Source organism: Lepidochelys olivacea, assembly GCF_965140295.1.
Source record: "Lepidochelys olivacea isolate rLepOli2 genome assembly, chromosome: 3".
Classification (NCBI taxonomy): Eukaryota; Metazoa; Chordata; order Testudines; family Cheloniidae; genus Lepidochelys; species Lepidochelys olivacea.
The window spans coordinates 169,891,239-169,916,148 of NC_140413.1; the positions used below are offsets into that span (position 1 = coordinate 169,891,239).

Below are 24,910 nucleotides of genomic sequence, written 5' to 3' on the forward strand. Positions count from 1 at the left end.
ATGCAAAGACAGACATGTTATAATTAACTAGTCTCTTGGGTTCTGCAGGGTGGCCAGTGTGCATTCTACAAAGGCACCTGCATCATCCTATAGATAGGTGCTGCATTCAGAGTGTGGTTTTCCACTAAAAGCAAAGGAGCAGCCTGAAAAGGCATGGTCCTGCGAAATACATAACCAAAGGACAGGAATGGGTTAAACCATGATTTTCCCGCCAAAGATATCATCAAGTTACCTACCACTTCTGGAATGTGAATTTTAAGTGATGTTGTATTACTGTACTTTAACATGTACAAATTTCATTACAATGTTATACCAAAACAGGATTACCGCATGTAAAGAATCTGATTATACTTGTCTCGGGTACAAGGTTTTAATCTGGCAACATGTGGGTTTTAAACTTTAAACACCTGAAAGTATCTGCTTTCGGTGGGAGGGGAGAAAATAAACTATCCTTCAGAAAAGGAAAACGCTGCTTAACAAAGCTATAGCTCTCATTTCTTCCCACCAAATCAAGTCATTGATAAAACAGAAACCATTTTAGACCATTTACTGTAATTCAGCCTAGGTAAATTTTAACCAAAGCATCACTGTAAAAGCTAGTAATGTGGTGATACTCTCATTGCAGCACACACTTTCTTTTTAAAGAAAGATTTTAAAAGACTAATATAATAAACTCAAGATAGCGTCATCATTTACAAAATAACTGGCATTTTTCTAAAAGCTTTTGAGAAGCATGCTCAGTTTACATCTCCACTTCCTGTTACTATCTCTCCTCTTTGCTTTTCATTCTTTCAACCAAAAATTACATTACTGATGCTACAGCATTTCACTATCAGGATAAGGATTCAGGACAAGATTTTTGAACGACTGAGCAGCGGGCGTGGTGCCACAATTTAACTGTGAACTACCAAATAAAGTAAGAAGTGTATTAAAGACTTAATTACTATACTCCTAGTATTCATGTACACTATAATACTTTGGCATGTTCAATTTATAATACTTTTTCCATCAGACAAAGACTGCTGACAGTGTAAAAACTGGGGCCCAATCCCACAAAATTGCCATTTACAGTGTCCCTAGAGGGTTTCTAAAAACAAAGATGTTGGAAAGAAAGAGAGAAAGAACCAGCAGCAGCGAGCAACAGGCCAGCTTATCTCGTGATTGCACTCTTTGGTGTGAAATCTTGACGCAGGCTTAAGACAAGATATTGAGTGTCACAACTACTTCAAAGTTTGCATTCATATATTTTCAGTGCAATTTTAAAACTAAAAGTCTCTATATAGCTCGTTGTTTTGTTCCAAAGTTGATGTCTCAAAATAAACTCCATCATAAGGAAAAAAAAAGACAAAACAGTTTACAATTGGCCAAAGCATAAAATGTTGTTCAATGTTATCGATTTATTGTTTTTCTTCAAATTAATTAAAATTAACCAAATCCTAAATTTCTTACCTATTCAAATCCCTCACTGACTACAAGAATGATACTGAAAAACACTTCTATAATGTATATCTTTTCCTTTACAAGATGTTCTTGTGCCAACAATGCTGAACGGTCATTACTAACTCGGTTTTCACAGGAACTGACTGCAACCCCTTTGCTGCTTTTGTAGTTCACATGATGAAACAGCAGCCTCCCACTTATTTCAGTTTCCAAATTATTAAAGTGTCTTTTCTCCACTAGTCCTAAAAATATGAATCCAACTCCTTGCTTATGTTAGGATGAGTGTGGTGAAGCGAAGGATATCTGGAGGATCTAGTCAGACTGCTGAGAGGTTAGGGTATTTTTTTACAAATGTTACATCTAATACTATGCTAATAAGGTTGATAATAGGAGGCATTTTACCTATGGGGGGCATTTTCGCCCTAGCATTCCCCAGGTACTGATTTGTTGGAACCACAGATTTTCTACATAAACCCACTTTATTTAGGCTTAATGCCAGCCAGTTTCCCACTGTTTTTGAGACATTATTTGGCTTCTTCAGTCAATGCAAAAATGGGGCTAAGTTCTGATCTTAGCTACACTGATGTAAATATAGAGTAACTCCACCAATTTCAGTAGAATTACTCTATATTCACACCACTGTAAATGAGATCAGAATCTGCTCAGAGGTTGTAAAAACGTGAGACTTTAGTGATGAAAAACATTCAAGCTTGAGAAAGGATACTTTTAATAAAGAGATTAATTCTGCTCTTTTCCTACAATATACAGAACTGCTCAGCTCAGAACCATCTTTGTTCCAGTCTTATAAAGTCTAACCCTGTTTAGACTTTTCACTGACTTCCATACATGTAGTACAATCTGAGTTTGGTATTGTGATTCTGCTCAGTATTTTACACTTTACTCATATTGTACTCCACATGAGTGATTTAGAGATTCACCCTAGTGTAGAAAATGTCTCCTCTGCTGTACAAATGGTTATGGGCATTCTATTTTTATTTACAGCAGGCAAACACAAAGACATCATTGTACATTTTTAAAAGTATTTATGGAAGTTAAATGCCTAAATACGTTTAAACGTCTGGCCCAAGGTAAAAACAGTTTTAAAAAGCACATACAAAAGTTTACTAAATATGGCTACGCCACTAAAAATATTGCAGACTAAGACTTTGATTCAATGAATATTCTTTTAAAAGGCAAACCCTCCCCACTATAGTGGTATTTATTCTTATGCTATATTTAACTATCACATTAAGATTTGCCTCTCTTGAGCTCAGGGAACCAGCATGAAAACTATAATAAAAAATTAAGATTAACTATTAGCCAAATTCATAAAACATTATGTATTTTCAAAAGTAATTATTAAAAATATCATGTGGAAATGTATTGCATTATTGCCCTTGTATGACTTGTAAAAACTCATATTTGAGTATTTTCTTTTTCTAAATCCTAACAAGCACAATACCTTTTGTGTAAACGTGTATGATAGTACAAGATATGAGTATCTGTATAAACAGAAGAGAAAAAAGAAAGGATCATTAATATTTGTTATGCATGTAGGACCTCCTGCCAATCAAAAGTTACGACTTTTACAGGATTGTTACACTTAATTGCATAATGGACACTAATAAAATATTTTAAGAGAATAAGGTCACCACGGCTGGCTAACACAGTTTTGTGCCAACCACTATTCACAACAAGTAGCTTTCATTACCATTTTGAAATCAAGGAGACAGACAGTGAGTATTCCTCACTATTTTTCCAAACTGAATGCAATTAATATTTATATTTTATTTATGCTGTGTCCAAAGCTCTCTGGATAGCTAACAAAATATAACTTGAAGGCAACTTTACTCAATAAAACCCCAAACTAATCTGCAAAACATTTCACTAACCTGCCTTCCAACATTCAACAAATAGAGAAGTGAGGAAGGATGGATGATGCTTTGTTTAAAGCACTGGACAGAAATGCAGGACTGAAACTAAGTTCAGCTCCAGGCTCTGCCACAGTCTCCCCGTGTGACCTCTGAGAAGTCACTTTGCACCCCATCTGTAAACTTGGACAATACTACTTTCTTTCTCTTCTTGTTTACTTAAATTGTGACCTCTTCAGGGCAGGGACACGCTTGCTAAGCAAAGCATTTGTCCAGAGCATGGCATAAAGGAGCCCCAGTCTCAGTTGGGAGCCTCTAGACGCTATCACAAAAAAAACAAACTACCACCACCTATACCCATAGAACACTGAAAAAAAATCTAGACCATCTACTGGGCCAATTTACATTGATGAACAAGTAGACTTAAGAGTATTTCAGACCCATAGGATCTCAGTGGAGAAGCCCTGCCTCCTAACCTCTGAAGATTATGGTATAGGACAGTCAGCAAACCCAAACCTGTTGATTCCAGCTGCTATAGCAGCACACAAGGTAAAATAATATGTTGCATGTACATAGGAGCATCATTCATCAGAAGATCTCAAAGTGCTTTACAAACGATAAAGATCAGGTTCTCCCCTGCAGAGGGGAACTCAAACTACTCAGATCAGGGGACACAGAAGGGGGGAAGTGTCAGCTCCAAGGCATGCTCCCCAGTTCCCTGAGATCCCACAGAAACACTTCCTCCACCTCTCCCCACGACTATATTTTCTAGGTTTTGGGGTACATGAGTGAACAGAGTCAAGTAAAGCTGCTCTACACTACATGCCTGGGGTGACCAGATTTTCAAAATAAAAAACAAGAAATTAGTCATTGGTGGGGAGAGTATTTAGGGGGCAGTTTTAGTAGCCATTAGCAAGATGTGCATGAACGGGGAGAGAGGGGGGAAGAGAGAGAGAGATCTACCAGCCAAGCAATGCCCACTGACACCCCACTCCTTTCCTGATATTCTGTGGATTTGACTCTACATGCAGGAGGGGACTGGTTTAAGGACTTGCACAAAGAAGGTCTGGGATGGTACAGGACAGGGTGTCACTACAGGACAGACCTGCTGGGGGTAAGTTTTTGAGATGCATGTGCACTCACACAACAGTCAATTTCACCAGCTCAGTGGGTGGTGGTTTCCTCTGGTATCTAGTTGGCATGAGTGTGACAAAAATACTATACTCTTAGTTACTAGGAATAATCACCATAGACCTCCTCCCCTCCAGGCACCATATATCTGTCATCAGCTTGAAGTAGTATTGACTCACATGGTTCTACATCTGCTACTATATCACCTCAAGGGCTGCCAGCCAAGGAGAACATTGCTCCTGAAGGAATTTTAGAAGCTAATAGAATTATTATCCACATAACAGGCAAACCTGAAGGACTCAGCCTGTGACCAGGCTACAATTTTGGGCCCAACTCAAGTAGTTCTGATTCAGCAGAGTTCATCGCTCACGAAGTAGCTCAGGACCATGACATCCATTTCTAAACTGTAAGCTCCTCATAACAACACTCCACACTGTCAGTGTTCAACAAATTAATAATGTCACCACCCCAAAAAACCACAACTCCCCTCTCAAGAGGAAAAAAAAAAAAAAAAAGCACAAATGTTACTTAACTAACACACCATCATACTTGCCACAGCTCTCAACTAAACCCAACTAAACCTCCAGCTTTCCAGACCAGCTTCTTGCATCCAGCCACCCCCAAGACTGGCTTTTTCAGTCCATGGTAGGTGAAGCCAGTTGCCAAGACTCTCTCTTATCAGCACTTTCCCTACCCTCAGCTGCTCTCAGGTTCAGACTTTGTAAAGGAGGAAGGAGCTGAGGGAGTACAGCTGTTAGGAGGAAAGAGGTGTCACATAGCAGCAAAGTACACACCCCCACCTGCCAAAAGGAGGGGACCTAAGCATAAGACCTACCTCTGAAATACAGGTGGAATATTTGTACTCTGTGAGAGGACAGGAAAGGGGTGTGGATGCACTGGTGGAAGGGAAGATCGTGGATGGTGAGAGAGGGACCAGGTGGTGAATTGGCATAAGAGAATGAAAAAAAATATGGATTAATGAACTTGAGTGTGGATGAGGATAACTGACCAAGAAACATGATTACGTGGCAGGGGCAGATATTTTATACTGTATACAAATGTCATCTAAGTTTGAGTTTCTCTCCTGCTTTCTGTCAAGCGAAGGTAGGCAGGTCTGCTCGCACTGCTTCTACAAGCATTTGTCCCATTGCTCTCTCCCACAGCCTATCTTGTAAAGTCCTCTACAGCCTGAGAAGTCTGCTTTTTATGAAGCAGGGTTAGTGGCACCTGACTTCCTAATCTTTAAAGGGATACATATTTCCTTTTTAAAGAATGCAGACCCTTTTCCTCGCACATGGGAACTCACCATTTCTTTTTCTATTCCTTTGGAACTGAATAAGGGGTCTCTTTCTACCACAGACACATCTTGCTCCATGAGCCTTTCAGCTTCACTTGGGTATTTATAAGCACAAGGACACACTGCTGCATGCTTCCTACTACGTCAACCATGTAAAAACATTGTAGAACTGAACAATACATTCTACAGTTATTTGCATGTCTATGTACAAGTTCCTGTAATAACATAACGTCTGTTAAGCAGAGCAGCTAGCTATGATGAAGTACAACAGAAGCTCACAAACATACGTGTGTGTGTGTGTGTGTGTGTGTATTTATTCACATGTGCTTAAACACCTACAAATACGCTCACTTTATGGGAGACAAAAAACTCTGCCTTTTGATATATTCATGCAATTCCACAAGACCCAAATCTGTAACTTTTCAATGTCAATAAGCAGCTCTAAAATGGGCTAATTTAGTTTAATACTTGAGGCAAACAATGGGGATTCTGAACAAGCATTAGCTGAATTCTGGTGTATTATAACAAGCCAAGTTCTAATTTTAAGGATTCATTGTGATATTTTAGAAGCAGTCTCATAACAATTTTTAAAAGGCTGAGTTTAAAATATATTGAGCCTAGTTATAAGGGAATACAGAACGTGCTGAACTGCCATTTTTAATGGTATTTTTGCACCACCTCTTCATGCACTGCTTTATAAATCAAACTCAATTTTTTTTTTAAATACAAGAGGCTCAATCTAGTAGAAAGCGCCAAACAGCAACACACACAAAAATTAGAGGTTCATAATTTTTAAAAAGGAACAAAAATGGAAGAAAAGAAAAACTTCTGTAAACGTTTCTATATTTTTGTATAGCAGAAGTCAACTGGCTCCCAAGTTTTCCCAAAATTTTCTTTTTCTATAACAGTTTTCTGAGTTTATTTTGTTTACAACTGTATATTTAGCAGAAATATAAACATATAAAATGAAATTATCAGACACTATACATGTTCTTCAATTACAAAATCATAAATGCAACTTTAATGTTTGTGAATTGGCTAAAGTATGCTCTGAACTGGTACAGTATCTGCCTCAAAATTAATACAAAAAGAAAGGGGAGAAGATTAGTACCAGTTTAATAGCTATGCTTGTGGTATTAAAAAGGAGGTCAAATCGTTTTAACAATAGATACTTAAGGCCAGTCTATACTACAGAATGTAATATGTCAGTAAATTACATATTACTGTACCTTAAGACTGAAGATTTGCTTGTCAGAATAGGACAAACCATGGCCCCAATCATGCAATTGATTGCGCCCAGATACACCACTGCTGAATGCCACTGGCTCCATGCACGGACAAATTGCATAAAGTCTATGTCATCGTAACCGCGGTCTGGAACTATATTTCAGCCTCAGAGTCAAATTCACCACTGGCATAAGTAGATGCAATTCTAGTGAATTCATATTCTGTCTACATAGGCAAGACCAAATAATGTTACCACACAGTGCCCTGATATGGCAAATTTTGTAATACAGACAGGGGATACTGTGGTCATGTAACCTAATTTTCGGTTACCAACATTTTATCAAAATAAAAACAAACAGAACTGATCACAGTACAAATTATTTTCTTACCTAAAAAAGCACAAGGTGAGAAATATAAAGAATAGTAGTGCTCAGTAGCAAAGTATAGAGTTACAGTTTATATTATATGTGAAGTCATAATAATGATTTTTTCTTTATCAGTTTAACCCACTTGGTTCATCTTTCCCTTCTGCAATCCAATTTTTTGTTAGGATTCAGGTTATTACATATGTGCCTAGATTAAAATGACTGGTGGAGCACATGACTGTACAATAACTTGTATTATCTGTGTTCTGTTTAGGATCTTCCAACCTCCTCTCTCATTAATTTCAGAGCATCTCCCATTTCCATATATGCTCCAGGTTGTATTAATTTTCAGCCAAAACTGCAAAAAATAGTTTCAGGGCAATTAAGTCCCCACTGGCCCTTAAATTTTTTATCTATTCACCTCCAAATCACTGGTCCAAATCCAATCCAGGGCAGTAATGACTCAAAGTTTTTACCAACTGAGGACCAATTAGTGGTCTATTGCACTTTGCTAAAAGTCCACAACAGATTTGCAGAAGGAATGGCAACTACTCAGCTGCACCATTACAATTGGGACAAGGAGGGACTGCAGGACAGAACGCATCGGTGGGACTGGCAGCGGAGTAGGGTGCTGCGGTCCCACCCCCCCCAACCCCCCGCCAGTTAGTGGGGACCAAAAGTTGCAACTGTGGTGGTACCGGATATTTCTTTGATGGCCTACATACAATGATTTTAAGTAGTTTCAATACAGTTTCCTGTGGAGTAGTGCACCCATCACAAACCACCGCCACGTTTTCGGAGGATTTAAATGGACACCGAAACTGAGTTACTGAATCTCACCCCAGAAGTCACTCCTCCAAGTCAGGATTGAGCAGCCGTGTGAGCAGGCATTGCTGCACCTGTTCCAAGGAGAAACAGGACTTAGGGCTCCAGAACTGCCCATCTGGCACCTTTTACCAACCCTAAATTCACAACAAAAATATTTTTATACTTAAAACTGTCTGATTTTTACCCACGGCTGTCTGTCAACATAATGAACTCCTGTGATGGACATAACAATGGGAAATTATCTGGGAGTATTTTTAAGCCCTGCTCCAATAATTTATTCTTGCAGAGGACAAAATTAAACTTTACTTCTTTAAACTCTATCACAGCAAAATTATTGTCTACATTTTTATATTGTGCTCGTCCCCAGAGTATCCGAGCACTTCACAGTTTAAACAAACATGAAGGATAAATCTAACATTCGGCCTACATAGCTTCCTCCTACACACCAATATTCAGCTACTACCCAGGGATATGCGTCTGCACACTCATGCTCTCTCTTATGTGACTACACCTAAATTTCCTCCTACCTTATTTTTCCTATATGGTTGCTGCTGAAAGAAAGCTAGGCTAAGGGAGTGATCTAAACATAGAAACTGTGCAAGAATTAAAATCCTTGATTTTTATGTACTGAGGGCCTGATCTAAAACCCACTTAAATCTATTGATGACTATGGGTTTTAGATCAAGCCCTATTTTCCGATGTGCATTTATCATACAAGATTCAAATGAGTCCACAAGTGTGCGTTTAAGTTGAAGTTAGCAATGTAAGCGTACGTCATCAGATATTTTGATAGTCTCAGTGAAATAAATGCTTTTATTTCAATGTGTAGAAGTAAATATACAATATAGCCCTAGCACATGGTTAATAACACAGCAAGTAGATCTGCACAGGGACTGAGACAAGACGTCATCTGATTTACATACAAAATCCTTAGGGGGGGAAGAGAGGAGGGATGGGACAGATGGAACTGTTTCTAGTTCCAGGATCTCACACAGATATGTAGACTGTTTGGCGTCTATTTCAATGAGATTGTGCAAGATAAACCAAAACATTAAAATGAACTTCACAACTTGTTTCAACCTCACATTCCTGATCTTCAGAGAACTTAATCATTGCCGTACAACCAGATCAGATTGAGAACTGCGCCAAACCACTAGTGGAGGCAGGTGTAACTTCAACAGAATTACACCCAATTATGCCAACAATGATCTTGGCCCTCAATCTTCAAAGAAATGTTTGAATTACTTCCTCCCCAAAGTAATTTGTCATAGTCCACTCTAATCTCAGTTGAAGAGATTTCGTAACAAATATAGCTGAAGTTAACAACTGAGTAAGGACAACTTGAGGCAACTGACCAAAATAAAGACAGACATTATGAAGACTGGAAGAGATCTGAGGATCCATGGGTGATTAAACTGTCTAGCTAAAAATTTAAACAAAACTTAGAACTGATCTAAACCAAGTTTAGAATAATTCAAAATATACCACAATTTTTTTTTAAGTGTGAAAGTTACTTTTATCACGCTCAGATAACTCAAAAGCAGACACACAATTTGACCAAAAACTTTCCACTGCATAAAAAGTATTTTTTCAAATGTAAATTCCTCCAAGCAGGGACTTTGCTTTAAGTGTTTGTAAACTGCTATGTACACCTGTTGGGCAGCAAAGGGTAATTTTCCTAAAGTTTCAACTTGGCAAATGGAAACAGGAGTTTATAAGAGAAACAAATAGAGCTCCTCTATGACTGCAGCATTGCTACCATCACATCAGAATTTGGGGTTTTATACTACCACAGATGGAAGACTTCCCAATAAAAATTAAGCCTACCTACACAGGACAGGCAGAACAATGTTCAGTACTAATAACATGCAAGCACAAGTTTCTAAAAACTTTGTTGCATAATTTATTAACTTTCATACCACAGTTTCACAGGTTAAGATAGAAAGCAACACAGAGAGATAGCTGAAACACTTCTTTCTGCCATTAGCTCAGTAAATTACGTCTCAGAGTATTTTTAACTTGAATATACAGTGGAAATAATATTTACTTAAGTTTCCCAATCTACAAAGTCATCTAACTGTAGTTTAGTACAGATATACATCTGCTACGCATCATAAAGATTTACAGTAAGCAGTGACTTACCAGTACTGCATAGATAGTATGTGTGTCACTGACTCAACCTGAAAGCTTGTTTCATTCACATGAAAATTGAGGCTTGCTTGCTTTCTTATTTTTTTAATCTGATCCACTAGGCCAAATCTTCCTCCTCCTAAAAATCAGTAACAAAACTCCCACTGACTTCAACAGAGCAGATTCAAGAGCTTAATACTACTGTACAGGGCTGGCCTAAAGTTTATTAGATTCCCTACAAAAAGCAGAACAGGTGCCATCATGCCCACCACTAGACTGAAAAAATATTTTTGTCCTGCTTCCTTTGAAGGGCTTCTGTATACGAGGGGGATCCCAGCAGATAGTATCTGCCGTTGCTTACAGCTGGCCCTTCTATTGAATTAACTGTACTGATTGTCAGCATTCAGCTAGAAGTTTCAAGAGCTAAACTGCACAATACATATGTGAAGTGTGTACATTTCTAAAAAGTATGAACTTGGTTTACTGCTAACAGAAATAACACGACCCACATGCACTATATGCTGTTAGAGCTGGTACATACAGCTTTACATTTGATGGAACCTTGAATAAATTGCATTGTTCTTTTGTTCTTTTATTTTCATGACTTAAAAGGATTAGTTTTAAAGATTCCCTGGAAGAATCTAGAAGTTAAGTGCTACATGTGAAAACAACATTTATGGTAAGCACAGTGTGGGGTTTAAACTTGACAGTTTATCTTTAGGTAAATTATAGAATATAATTACAAAGTAGGCAGTAACACTGCTGCAGCTAAAAGAAACAGCTATAATTACTCATGTAACAGAAGCACTAACCTATGGACCCAATACTGTAAATCCTTACTCATGCGAAGTCCATGGAACTATTCATAGGAGGAGAGACTACTTCAGCGTGTTTTGAATTGGGCCCACAGGGCCCAATTTTGTAATCTTTACTTATCTGAAGTCAGAATTTTGGATAAGGTTCTACATGCATACTTCTACAAAGTCTGGATTGCAACTTCCCTAGTTTTGGGCCATCACTTAAAGGGTTATTTGGATTTTCTTCTTTTAAATTAAGTTAAAAAATTGGATCCAAATTTTTCTGAGAAAGTCCCCAGCTTTAAGGGTTTAACATCTCAACATCAGAACATGGCTCTCTGTTAGTACAGAGATCAAGCGCCCAGTCCAAGAGACTGCAATGCCTTTTTTCAAGCCAGTGGAATCAATGTGCGCATGATTCACTCATATATATTAAATATTCATATTAAAATTTCTTATTGAAACCTGGATTACAAAAAATGCATATTAAAAATAAACCATTTAGGACCAGATTCTTTTAGCCTTGCTCATGTTCTGTAGTACTTGACTTTGCAAGTAGCCAGACTACGTCTGTGGGACTATTTGAGAAGTAAGGTACTATTCACCAACAGTCAGGGCAGCAATTCAACTCTGTCATTTTACAAATTTTTCTCTGGAATTTTCTATTTAGGTGCATTATTTCTTAAATCAATGTTTGCTTTTAAAACAGCTCTTAAACCTCTTGTTTCTACCATAAGCAAGATCAAGTATAAAATTCATCCTCTGTAACGCATCTGTGATTTTCAAACATATGAACAAAGAAATCATCCTTTCATTTTCCCAATAGAAATATTCCCATAGTCCTTCCTTTCTATTATAACACCACCACCTTTAGGAATGTTTCCGTTAAAATTCGCTATAATCTGCGTTTTTCAAGAGATCATACTTTCAAAAAATGGTTCTCCTCCTCCCCTCGTGATCCCCTTTGCTTCCCCTTCTCTATTTTTTACTGTACTAAAAGAAGGCAACAACATTTTATAGAGATCCATGGCTGATCAGGTTATTGCTGTGTTACCACATTGGGAATTTCTGCCTTGTAATAGTACAAAGTGGGTTTAGATCTTCTGATGAAAAGGTACAAAGACTCAGCACTATTACTGCTCACTGGTGGGCGGGGTGGGGAGGGTGAAAGGGGGAAAGAGAGCTTGACTACATTTTCACAAATTTTCCAGCTCTAATTACTAGTACACTCTTGAAACCAAAGACTGACATGTTGCTGGATCCAAATCATACTTACAAACATGGTGTAACATAATGCCAGCAACTCATATTCGCAACAACTTTACATTTGAAAAGGTTGTCTGCTGATTTAGAACCAGACCTCCCAGATGTTGTTGGACATGCATGGCTCCAATGGTATGTTACAGTCATCAAATCTGAGCGTCACCCCACACACTGCGAGTTCATATCCAACCCAGGACAGAAATCTGAAATAAAAAAGGAGGCAGCTTGCTCCAATCTACTGCTGTCAAAGGAACCCATCTAACTGGAGGTTTATAAGAACAGATTGGATAAACACCTATCAGGGATGAGGTACATATATATAAGTATACATATATACTTGGTCCTACCTCAGTGCACGGTGATGGACTAGCTGTTCTCACAAGATCCCTTCCAGGCTTCATTTCTATGTTCTGCCACAGAATCTTATCAAGCTTTCATGATTTGGCAAATGCAGTGCCTACTACCATTGAATCAAGTTTGGGAGGTGTATATAAATCCCTCTCACTCCTGCTGATGCACTACATTTTCTTACAGACTCATCATTGCTCATGTTCAAAGACATCCAACAGTACTGGTTGCCATGTTCCTACAAACTGCCCTACCTTGAAGCAATGGAATGGCAGGTGGTATTCCTTTGCAGAGGAGGCAAAAATGCCAGTATAGGCACCCGAATTCATGTACAGAGTAGTGCTCTCTGCCCTACTCTGATCTGGGTGTTGATGATCACATCAACTTTGTTGCAGAAGCAATTTAGGAACTTCAAACTTGGACCTCAGATATGTTATATGAAGCACCTTGGTTCATGTTTTTACCATGTCTACAAGACATGTCGATCTCTAAGGTGTTTTTCTGACCTATTTTTTCCAGGACCTGTTTTTGTTGGCTCAATATATATATATTGAGCAATATAAAATTTACAAACAAAAAAACCCCACACATCCCACAATATAGACCATACCTGAGGAAAAACCATTTAAGAAAACAAAGATTATAGACACTTTTGAACTATCACAATTAGTGTGTTTCCATCAGTTATCTTTAATCTCTGATTGGAAATGAGCAGCAACAAAAAAAGTAATAATTCTGGAAGTATGTACTGAAATTGCAGATACTAAAACAGAGAACACACACACAAGCAGCTACCTACGTGGGAGACATTCAGCTGAGTTTGAACAGTACTGCATGCTGAACAGACAACTAAAATATCAGCCCTTGTTGAGACCTGCACCATAGAATATGTGTTAACACTTACTGCTGCTTTTGTGATGGTATACTGAAGTACAGTGGTGTTCCTTTGAAACGTGGAGTTTCTGTACTTCAAAGGTGAAAACACACAGTTTGGTACTAAACTATTTTTTACCTGACACACCAAGTGTGTGAAGCAACAACAAAACTGCTGATGCTGTGCTAAACATAATGAAAACTGGCTATTAGATGACCTAGAGGACAGCCCTTCATACAGCTAGATAATAGCCCCAGGTTTGGTAGTGATTCTGGGAGTCTTGTTTTTGATCCTGAAACTTTTTTTTTTAAAGTTCTACTGTGGTCTAGGAGCCATCACAAAGGTGAGACTTTCAGCTCTCAGAGAAGGAAAACAATATGAAATGCTCTCTCATGTGTTACAAATGGCAAGTTCTGCCTCCATCTCAAGGAAGACTGCCTGTCTGCAAGGTAAGTACAGCTCCTAAAAACTGGGATGTGACAAAACAAGAGAAAAGGCAAACTAAAATGATATGACTGGCAAGAGATTTAAGGATCTCGTAATACAGCCAGAGTAATGGCCTTGTGGACATGAAGGCTCCATCAGCCTACATGGGAGGTAAAGAAAAACCCATATTTGGCTGGGACCCTCTAAGTTTTATAGTTTGGGGGCAGAAGTAAAGCTGTGTTACCTTATATTAAAAATAGGTCAGGTTTAATTTCTTATTCAATAAATAAATATAATTACTAATGAGACAAATCTTATCTTTGTCTGAAAGTGAATAACTACAAAAGGCAGGTTTAATCTATTAACAAAGATTGTGTCTACACCAGAAAAACTAAGAATTGTAATTTTCCACCAGTGGAGCCCCAACGATGGTACAAATGGGTGGGACTTGATGGCAGTAAAAATGTCCTACTGCTGTCCTCACTACATTTTCCACCATTGCTACCACTGGTGATGCTGCAACAATTTTGAGTTATGAGTCCCAGATTTGCCAATGAAGATGCAGCGTCATTTACAATTTGTGTAGCCTTTCTTCATATACTGCTAACTAGTCTGAGGAGAGTGAATAATCTGTGACCAAACTGAATATTAATAGATTGTAACTTTTATGCCTTAAAACAGTTGTCTTCACTTCTACATTTTCAGAATTGAATACAGTATCTCCCAATTTTGTTTTTTTATTTTTCACTTACAGTACAATAACCAAGCATTTGAAGTCACTTACATGAGATATATTATGACATTGAATACTACACATTGTCTCATATGCAAACTGATGACCATTTTAATTCTGTATGAATAGCAGAAGGTAACTCAAATACAAGTGAAGCTTTTCAAATAAATATATTTCACAATTTCTATGGGTACAGTACGTAGTTAAAAACATGACCCTGCAAAAAAAGTAAGTATGTACTTAATTATACACACATGAATATTCCCACTGCAGGATCATTGTGTTAGATGTTTACCTTATTCACCTATCCAACATTACACATCTGGGGAGAAAGCCATTACTCTGTTCAGAAAGAGCAGAACTTCTGCTTAAGCCTAGTATACGCTTAAAAGTTTCTGTATTGGCAGATCTTCACCTGCAAAAGCTTCCTAGTGTAGATGCAGCTTATACCAGCAAGAAAGCCCTTTTGCCAGTTCAGCTTATCCCAGTTTGGAGAGTGAAATAAACCATACAGGAAAAAGCAGTTTTATGCTGGTGTAACTGCATCTACAGGAGGTCTGTACAGAAATGACACCCAAAACACAAAAAAACAAACATAGTTCCCTAACTGACACTGCTATACCAGCAAAAGATTCTATTGTACCTCTCGCCTTAGATAGATTTCCGCATCCACATTTTAACACATCAACCCAGAGATTGTTTATATAAAAAGAAAATGCTAACTTTCTCTCTCTCACACACACACAGGGAGAGTGGGGAAAATGCCAACTCCCCCCATCAATTAGAAGAGGGGGAGAAATGAAGGGATGCAGCACGTTTTCTTTTTTTCAGTCAGAAAAGTGTTATGCAACTTTTTTTCCCCGTAGATATAAAATTTAAGAAGAAAATCCTGGATGTGTTTAAATGTAACAAACATTTAAAGTATCTCTAAAGTTATCTCATTGTTTTATAGGGCAGGAACGCAAAGTCATTTTCACATGACTATCATGGAAACCTCAACAGTATTCTTTTGCCTTACAGAGAAATTAATATGGTGTAAGCTCCGTACCCCGAAACATACACAGAGTCCTTAAAAAGTGGGATGTCTAATCAGGAGCCATGTAAATACAGAGTCCTCTAAGGATATTAGATTATTCTTTCTACACTTAGTCACCACCACTCTCAGAGACCCAGCTGCCAATATGACCATCCCGCGCTGCTTAGGGTAAGTTGCTGCTAGACTTGTACTTGCCTACCAAAGTAATATTTTCCCAACACCATATTTCGACAGTTTTATCATAGGATTTCTTTGGGGGGCCCCCTGCATCAGTCACAACTTTCCCTCTACCTATTAGCATGCATAAGGTATCAAAAAAAACCCCAGATATCAAACAACAGCAATGCTGCTTCAATATAGAGACAATGGAGTCAAAGTATTGCAATTTTTTTTCCATGCAGCACTTCAAGGACACATCACAACTCAGCCTCTTTCAGAAATCTTAGAGCAAGCAGCTGACAAGAGGGGAAAAGATTGACTGTTTTCTATTTAGACTAAAGTGAGACACTAGAAAACGTGAGATATGGCCTTGAATGGCTGTTTTAACCAATGTCTCTTATTTTGGGGAAGGGAAAAGTTAATATTTGTTTGTGCCCATATGGCTCAAAAAATTATCTACCCACAGGGATACTATGCCAGTGAAGAGTACTGAAGAACTCAATGCTCCAGATAAAAATCTGACAAATTTTCCAACAGTGACATGGGACAAAAAATACCTTTTCATACAAGTCTACATAATAGCAGTATCTTGGGTCTTTCTGTAACACAGAACTAGACAACTATGCAAACTTAGGTGGGCTGTTTGCATGATCTGTATCACACTTCATTACAAAGTAAGCTAAAACCACAAAACTAATTTCACTTTGAACCTCAAAATGCACTTATAAAAATTACAGTACTCATTCAGAATGCTGCAGTATCTCTACTGTAAGATGGAGTGTTTTGGACTACTGTTGTATAATACGGCAGGATGCAGTACTGACAACCCCATGTATTCAAAAATCATGGGTCAGGCCCCAAAATACTATGAGACTGGCTTAAAAATCACAAGTTTTAAAAAAAATAATTGTGAGCTCTCTTCATTTGCTTTCTTGGTTTTGAGACTTTAGGACAGTCTCAGGTCACATTTTTCAACTTGTCTCTGCAACCAGGAGGGCTACATTTTTTTATTTTTTTTTAAATAATGAAAGCCGAGATGATCATATACTTCCATCACTGCAGGAGCTCAGACTTTAAGAAAATCACCAAATACCATGAGACTCACAACAAACTCATAAGAGTTGGCAAAACAGGTATACATATTTGGGCTTGTAAATATTAGATTTTTTAATTGGATAATGTAGATAAATACTGATTTCATCATACAAACACAAACTGAGGAAAAATATTTCCATTGATAATCATCAAAATTTCCGCAAATTATGCAAAGTAAGAAAAATGGTGCTTGAGAATTTATTACACTTGATTTAAGGCCATTTACTTTGTATATTCTGACATGATATTGCCAATTTGTGTTTTAACAGTTATAAAGCTTTAACTTTTTTAATCTCAACATTGAATGGCATTAAATAATTATTCTCTGATGTCCCCATTGTCTGAACCCCCCATAACTGTGAAAATTTAAATACATAATAGAAAAAAGTGCTTAAAAATAAACATTAATTTTATCCACCAAAATTATATAAAAATAATCATTCTGCCCATCCTATTTTAAGGGCAGAATATAATACAGTACTTTTGGGGGACAAATTCTGCCCTAGCCTGAAGGGTCACTGCAGTTCCTGGACACAGCTAAACCTTGACCCCTCTCTCGATGCAGGATACAGCAAGCCCACAGAGTATCCACACCCACTGGTGCATGAAGCTCTGTCCTACTGGGACTCCTGGAATGAGGTGTCTAATTGGGGCAGTGTAAATAAAGAGTACTCAATTGGAAATGAAGAGTCCACTATTATTCTTTCTACCCACTACCACTTTCTATGACCCAGTGTCAATATGACCATCTCTCACTCCTTCAAATCAAGTTGCTGGTCATTAATATTATCCTTGTACTTGCCTTAGGAGAGTTTGGGGATCCAGGCCTATGCAGATTCTTTGACCAATTGGATCCCCCATTCCAGTCTCTTGCCAGGGCCAGACTCAACAACTTCCTAGATCTAGACCCTCTATGAATGGGCAAGCTGTTCCCCTCACCTGCCGAAGAGCCAGGGGCAAACATGCTCCCCAACAACGTAGAATGGGACTGTGGAATATTGTACGTAAGTGCTACACACTCCCATGTGCCAGTCAAAAGCAACCACATTGGTTATTTTCTCCCAAAAAAGAGATTAAGAAAAAGTAAGGTTTTTTTTAAAAAAATATCCTTTGAGTCACGCTCAGCCATACCCTCTGAAGGACGAGCAGCCCTTCTTAAAATATATTTGAATGTGCTATTTTCTGTTTCTCTTAGAAGGCAGGATTTCCCCCATTACCCTGAAATTGATTAAAAGAATATTAATGTGTGTCTCAAAGCTAAACATGATTTAAGAACAGGTTTTATAGTACTGTAATTGGCTAAATACCTGGAATTTGCTTTCTTGGATATTTAGTTTAAACTGAAGACCCCATCTGGCAAACACTCTAGCATCTGTGTAACTTTAGTGGGACTATTCACGTAATTAAAGTCAATGGTACTACTCACATGAATAAATTTATTCAAGTGGTTAAACGTTTGTAAGATGGAAGTCACAAAGAGAATTAGTATGTGTGCATAGATTGTATTTGTAACTGTATCTAACAGTGTCAAACGATATTTTAGAGTTTTAAAAATGTAATTTTGATTAAGCTTTGTCATTGGTTCAGGAATACCGAACCAGGAATTCTTTTATTTGGGGGGGGAGGGGAAGGAATGAATACTACTCCTTCATAATTATCACACCTTCATTTTTTTAACATTCATGTTTTCAATGGAGCTAATAACATCTTTTAAAAGACACTGTGTTACTGTATAAATGGCACTGCCTTGTCACATAGACATCTTCATATACTGATGCCAGTACAGACCTGAGAACAGTGTTTTGCTTAGCTACTGTACTGCTGAACTATCAAGAGAGAGAACAAATATTTTTCTCAAACATTTTGCCACAATAACTTATATTTTTAAATTTCATTCCCTGGCATATTTAAAACCAAATTTTAAACTATTCACAACAGAGTAAGCCTTATACTGAACTATTACAATCCCCTATTTTAAAACTATTTTGGGTTAAAACTCAGAACTAAATCATTCCATTAAAATACAAGCAGAAAGCGGGAGAAATCTGACTGGATATTGACAAAACCAGACCAGTACATGAGGAAGGGCAGAGAACACGACCTCAAGCAAAATCATTCCCCACTTCTGGATCTGACAAAGGACCTCCATGGAAACTGCATGGGTTCAGGGCTCCCAACCTTTAAGGAGTATGGCTAGGTGAAAAAAGACGGTAGAGCTTATATTGAGCTGCTGTCCCTAGCCTAAATGCAGCTAATCAAACAGCAAGTATTTTGCAAAAATAGGGAGTTTATCATCAAGTTTTAGAAAAATGTTGATGCCCTCTCATTAATAAAAATGTCTCAATACTGCATTACTCCATGAAGTACACAGGACATAAGAGTACTGTCCTTACGTTTTTCTCGTATTCTCCACCTGTTATTGAGGGAGTTACATTAACCATCTAACAATGATCGTTACTTTCTTGGATTCCTGAAAAGACTAAACTAGCCAGAAAAATTAAACTGATGGAATTTAAGTCAAAAACCTAGGAACTTCCTAGTTAAATGGATGTGCCTTCCACAAAAATGAACCTAAACTGAAACATGTACACATTTTATGTTATTGAACTTGGTCACATGCCTCCAAGTGCATGACAAAGAGCAATATACAGACCTAAAACAATAAATGAATAGGAAATAAAGCCTGAGTCCATCCCCATGCAAAATGAGTCACTTAACATCAGACAAAGAATTTAGTCATGCTCTGGTTTATTTACTTGAATACCACATCATTTTCAAATGGGTCAAACGGCAGGGCAGGACACCTAGTGAACTATTCAACAGCCTGATCCTGCACTGAAGTCAATGGCAGAATACACATTACAACAATGTGATCAAGACTGGCCCCATCATTTCCATTAAGGGCCCGATTCTGCATTGCATACTCATGTAAAACTCCCACTGCACAGCTCATTTTTAAAAATCATTTTTGTCCTTAAAGCTACATTATTCGTATCTTTTCTTTTATATAGAATCTGTCACTCTGCAGTTTGACTAGGTAGTCAGATGTCTGAACACTGCTCAGTTTCTTGCTGAAGTTTTCTGGCTTCATTTTGTTACATAAACATACACTGCTATTCAAGCATAGCAGAAAGGATTAAAAAAAATATATTAGTTAATTATATAACTTGTGTGCAGGTCTTATGTATTGACTTTTAATTCTCTCAAAGTACACATATACATAAAAATTATGAAAATCGTGTTAACCGGCAATCCACAAATGTTAGCCTAAGGGAAGTTTATAATGCAACTTTTTCATGTGATAGAGAAAATCATTTAACTAAATAAAAACAAGCCTGTTTGTTATGCTGTACACTCCCTTTATTTATAGCAAAGCCTTTTAAATTAACATTTTCAAAGTCCCATAACATATATATAGAGTATTTGAACCCAATAGTACATTTGATGTTAAATGTATGCCTTAACAAACCTTATACAAAAGTGAACATACCTCAAAAGGAGTGGCCTATAGTAGCATGGCAGGCAAGGCCTTGAAATGTAATAAAATGTCTGAATTTTCTTTGATCTTTTGTAATACCAATCAGAGGACATCAGAGAAATAGCTCTGCTCCAGGCCAATTAATGTCCAGTCAAGACCACAAATTAAATTAAATGATACAAAAAATGTTCTGTGCATGAAAACTATGTGTACAAATGGTTCGTCCATACCATATAGATTTTTGTGCCTTAATTAAATACATATTTACAGGTTTTGAAAAAGGAAAATATTTAGGCTCTGACCCTGCAAAGTTCTCCACATGAGAGGATCCCTGTGCAGGGCTCACTCCATATTCGTGTCTTACAGTAATATTTTAGTTGCCAGAGACATAAACAATCAATCAGTTTATGTCTCTGGCAACTAAAATAATCACATTTTCTCACAAATAGTTTTGTTATTATTCACATTTTGTAATGCTCTGTTATTTTAGTCTGTAAAGATCTACACCTATCTTAAGTAATTTATTGGCACAGCAAAGATGTATCAATTTATTAGACCTAAAGTACAAAATTTGCAAAGTTTACACCTGAAAAGTCAAGTGTAGGTAACTGATTGACAGACATGAAAAACTAATCTATAAAGCAAGCAGAGGAAGAAGAAAGCATTATCCATTTGTCAACTGGTTAACTGATTATTAATTTTACTTGTAAAACATCTGTCTTGTATTTAGACATCTGGTGTACAGTTTTGCTCTTTACTCCTGAATTTTGTGGTCTCTTGAAATGTATGTAGTTGTGTGCTTAAAATCAGTGACAGTGACCAGTTTATTGTACATTGCTTATCTGAGGAAAGCAATAATATAGAATTTCCAAAGAATAAAAATATAAAAAAATTAATTCCTATGCAACCATGTGATTCAGCTGTAACAGCCTCTTTAGACAATTTCAGATAGAAAACTTACATGTGATCTTGTTAGAAACACAAAAGATTCACAAACATGGAAGTAAATTAGCAAATCAATATTTCAAGTATGTGACACACTGAACACTTGCATTTTGTCAGCCACACTATACAGCTAATTCAAAGTACCATTTCTGATCCAGTATTTGAAAGCTATTTACTGGCCATTAAGTAGGAACCAAGCCATTATCTTGCCGTAAGAGATCACAATACAAGTACAATTACAGCAAAACGTTTCAGAACCTGAATCCACATCCCTTTCCAACTTCCCCAAGAACCAACCACCACCAGCCCTAATTACCTTAAATCCTAAACCCTTTTCAGGGGTGCACATCAAGCCCAAACCCCTTTTAAATGCAAAGCCCACAGCATAATGTACCTAATTTCAGGCTTTTGGCCTGAGAAGTAGGGATTTTTCAAACTCTGGGGCCTGCCTCCAAAGTCTCTGGACTTTCAGTATTGCAGCTCTGATGTGACACTGAATAGAATATGGGAGGAACCTCTACAGGCAGGCTGCAAAAAGGCAATTCTAAGAGCCACGTTTTTCAGAATCACAAAGTACTGGAACATATTATTTTCCTGATTTTAAAAGCACACTTTTATCTTAGGCAATATTTTTGTCACTTGCCAAGGAGAAACCATAGGACAGAGATTTAGGGAGTGGCCAAGATGAAAATCTCAGGTTTTTCTATTTCCCACTGTAGGCAGGTATGGCAGCATATTATCAAATGCCAAATCCACGCATACAGTAATTTGCCACACCACAGCACTGACACAAATGCACCATGTGAAAAGATTCATCCCTAAGGAGTCCTGCGGTTTCTCACTTGCAGATTGAGAACTTTATCACATAGGTTCACTTTAATTCCATTCCCTAAGGCCTGCACACCGCTCCCCCCCCCCCCCAAAAAAAGCCGCAAGCACAGGACACTGTAATAAACTGCCAGCCCTTTCTCCCTGCTGGGATGTCTTGCAACAGAGAGAAGAGGCTGCAGGGAGGGCCTCGCCTACTCAGCAGTACAGAGCGAGAGTGAGCTGCAAACTTTTTCTTTATTTAGGGGAGCCCCAGCTAATACAAAATTAAACTTGCTAAGCATTTACCTACCTGGTATAAATCTGCAACAAGTGCATGCAGGATCCGGGAACACAGACCTGGCCGGACTGGGCACAATTTCCCCCTTTTTGGGAGGCGCTGATGGAGCAATTTCAATACTAATTTATTACAGAACTGCCTTTGCTCGGTCCTACTTTACTTACAGTACAGATCTCGTCCCGTAAACAAATATCGCTCCGCCAGGAAACATACTCCTCCCTCCCCTTCCCCCATGCAATACACCCTCCCCTAAGCAATTGCACTGGGAGCGAAGGAGTGGTGGCAATATCCACCCACCTCCCCACACACTTTGCAAGCCCACGCTAGGAAAGGCTCCGAGAACCAGGACTTACCTTTTGCATGATCCCCCTTTGCGCGCCCCGCCTAGTGATCGGGGGAGAGGTCGTTGGGGGGGGGGGGGTTTCTTGTAATCTCTGATGCAAAATCCCAGTGTCAGCAAATCGCTGTCAAATTATTTTCTTGCAAAAGAAAAAAAAAGCAGAAGCAGAAATGGGCGGAGGCTGGAGGAGGCGAGCGGATCCCTCCGCCGAGATGGGTCGGGCCCTGGGGTTGCGAAGCAGGAAGTAACAAGGTGTCAGCAGCAGCAGCGGTCGCCCTGAACCCCCCTCCCAGGCTGCCGCGCAACCCCCCGCCCGCAGCCGCCCGGGGCTTTGGGTGCAGGGACGGGCCAGGCCACGCGCGGGGGCTGCTCCCTTCCCGGGGAGCCGGGCTGGGCTCTGCCCAGCTGCCCCCCTCTCAGCGCTGCAAACTCGGCGCAGGTGCGGGAGCCTCCGGCCGGCGGCGCCCCGGGGCGGCCGCCCCCAGCCCCCGGGAGGCGGGCGGAGGGCTGGCAGCCGGGCCCTGGGCTCCCCGGGGACACGGCGGTGCCGGAGGCTGCCGGGCGCGTTGCCTCTCGCCGAGCGCGGGCGCGGCGGGGCTGGACGGGGCGCAGCTGGGGCTGCAGCTCGCCGGGCTGAACACGCGAGGCGGCTCCATTGGCCCAGGCGCCGCCAAGCGCTCGCGGCCCCGGGGGGGGCAGGCGCTGCCTTGGCCCGGCGCCCCGGGGAGGGAGGGGGCGGGCGGCCGGGCGCGCGCGCGCCCCCCGCGAGGCCGGGCAGGTCTGGCTGAGGCGCGGACGCGCTCACCCTCTCCGGGGCATGGGGGGGTGACGAGGCGGGGGGGGGCGGCTATGACGCCCTGCGGGCTCTGGGGAGAGTTTCCCCTTCCTCACGCGCCATGCCTGCCCAGCGCGGGGGAGGGTCACACACAGGGAGCCGCTCTCCTGGGCCGGCTGGTATTGGCGCAGCGCTCCCCAGACCTGAGCCTCTCTCTGCCTCGTGGCTCCGCCCCCCGCTCGGGGAGAGTGGGCGGCTGCGGGAGGGAACTTCGCTCGCCGCGGGCGGGCTCGGCCGCCGGCGCCGCTCCATTTTGGTGGGCGGGCTGGGCGCACAGGTGGAGGCGTCGTGCCCTCGCCCGCCGGGGGCTGCCACGCGCCGGCTTCGCCCTCGGCCCCGGGAGGGCGCCTGCGTTTCGGGCTCCTCGGCAAGGCTTTTTTTTTTTTTTTTTTTATAACGACCGCGAAAGCCGCACCAAGTGGCTCAGCCGGCCAGCCGTCGTCTGAGTCACGTCTGAAAATAGCCACCACACCTTTTCCCGGGAAGCGTTCACTCCTGCACCGCACGCAGCGCATTGTCTGGGGCTGGCCGCTGGGGACAGGTTTCACGCTGCACTTCCCCCTGGCTGTGAAGGATTTTGCAGTGTGCGGGTGGGTTTGCCGCTGCCAGGGCCCCTGCGAACTCGCTCTCTCTAGGCTCCTGAGTGATGGTGGCAGGTGGGTTGCTGTAGGAAAACATCTGGAAAAGGAAGAAAGAGCTGACTATGCTGGCTCTAGGTCCTGCTCCTAGGGAAAAGAGTGACCGTGACAAAACTCCCGTTGATTGGGATTGGAACAAAATCAGGTCCCCAGCGTTGGCATTTATGATTTCTGTCTTATAAGGCAAGTGGTTCCCAAACTTTAACAACCTGTGATCCGATGAAGTGGGCTGTAGCCCACGAAAGCTTATGCTCAAATAAATTTGTTAGTCTGTAAGGTGCCATCAGTACTCCTTTTCTTATTATGAAAATGGCAACACTCTTCCAAGATCTCACTTTCATAGCTTGTATCGCTTTGAATAAGGCTGTTATATGACAAGGCTCCGATGTTTCATCAAGGAGTATCAGATGTGAAATAGCATGAAGGTATTTAAGAAGTCAACTCAAAGAGTTCCTCCTACACAAGCGTTCAGGTCTTGAGCACTCCAGGCAAACAACGCATGTTACAACAAAGTTTAAACTTGTTCTTCATAATAATTTAAAAAAC

The 24,910-nt window shown here is 40.0% G+C and overlaps 1 protein-coding gene across 2 annotated transcripts in view; it reads right to left on the reverse strand.

The window, feature by feature from the left end:
• Window positions 1–23,558, reverse strand: part of TRERF1 (transcriptional regulating factor 1) — a 138,162-nt gene extending 114,604 nt beyond the window's left edge. The window contains exons 1-2 of one of the 2 annotated variants that reach the window (XM_084622247.1): window positions 22,905–23,558; window positions 22,564–22,650 (exon numbers count right to left, since the gene is read on the reverse strand). The gene's annotated coding sequence lies outside the window, so the exon portion shown is untranslated. The remainder of the gene's footprint in view (window positions 1–22,563; window positions 22,651–22,904) is intronic. The other variant, XM_084622246.1, reaches the window with a different exon arrangement.
• Window positions 23,559–24,910: the final 1,352 nt, after the last annotated feature.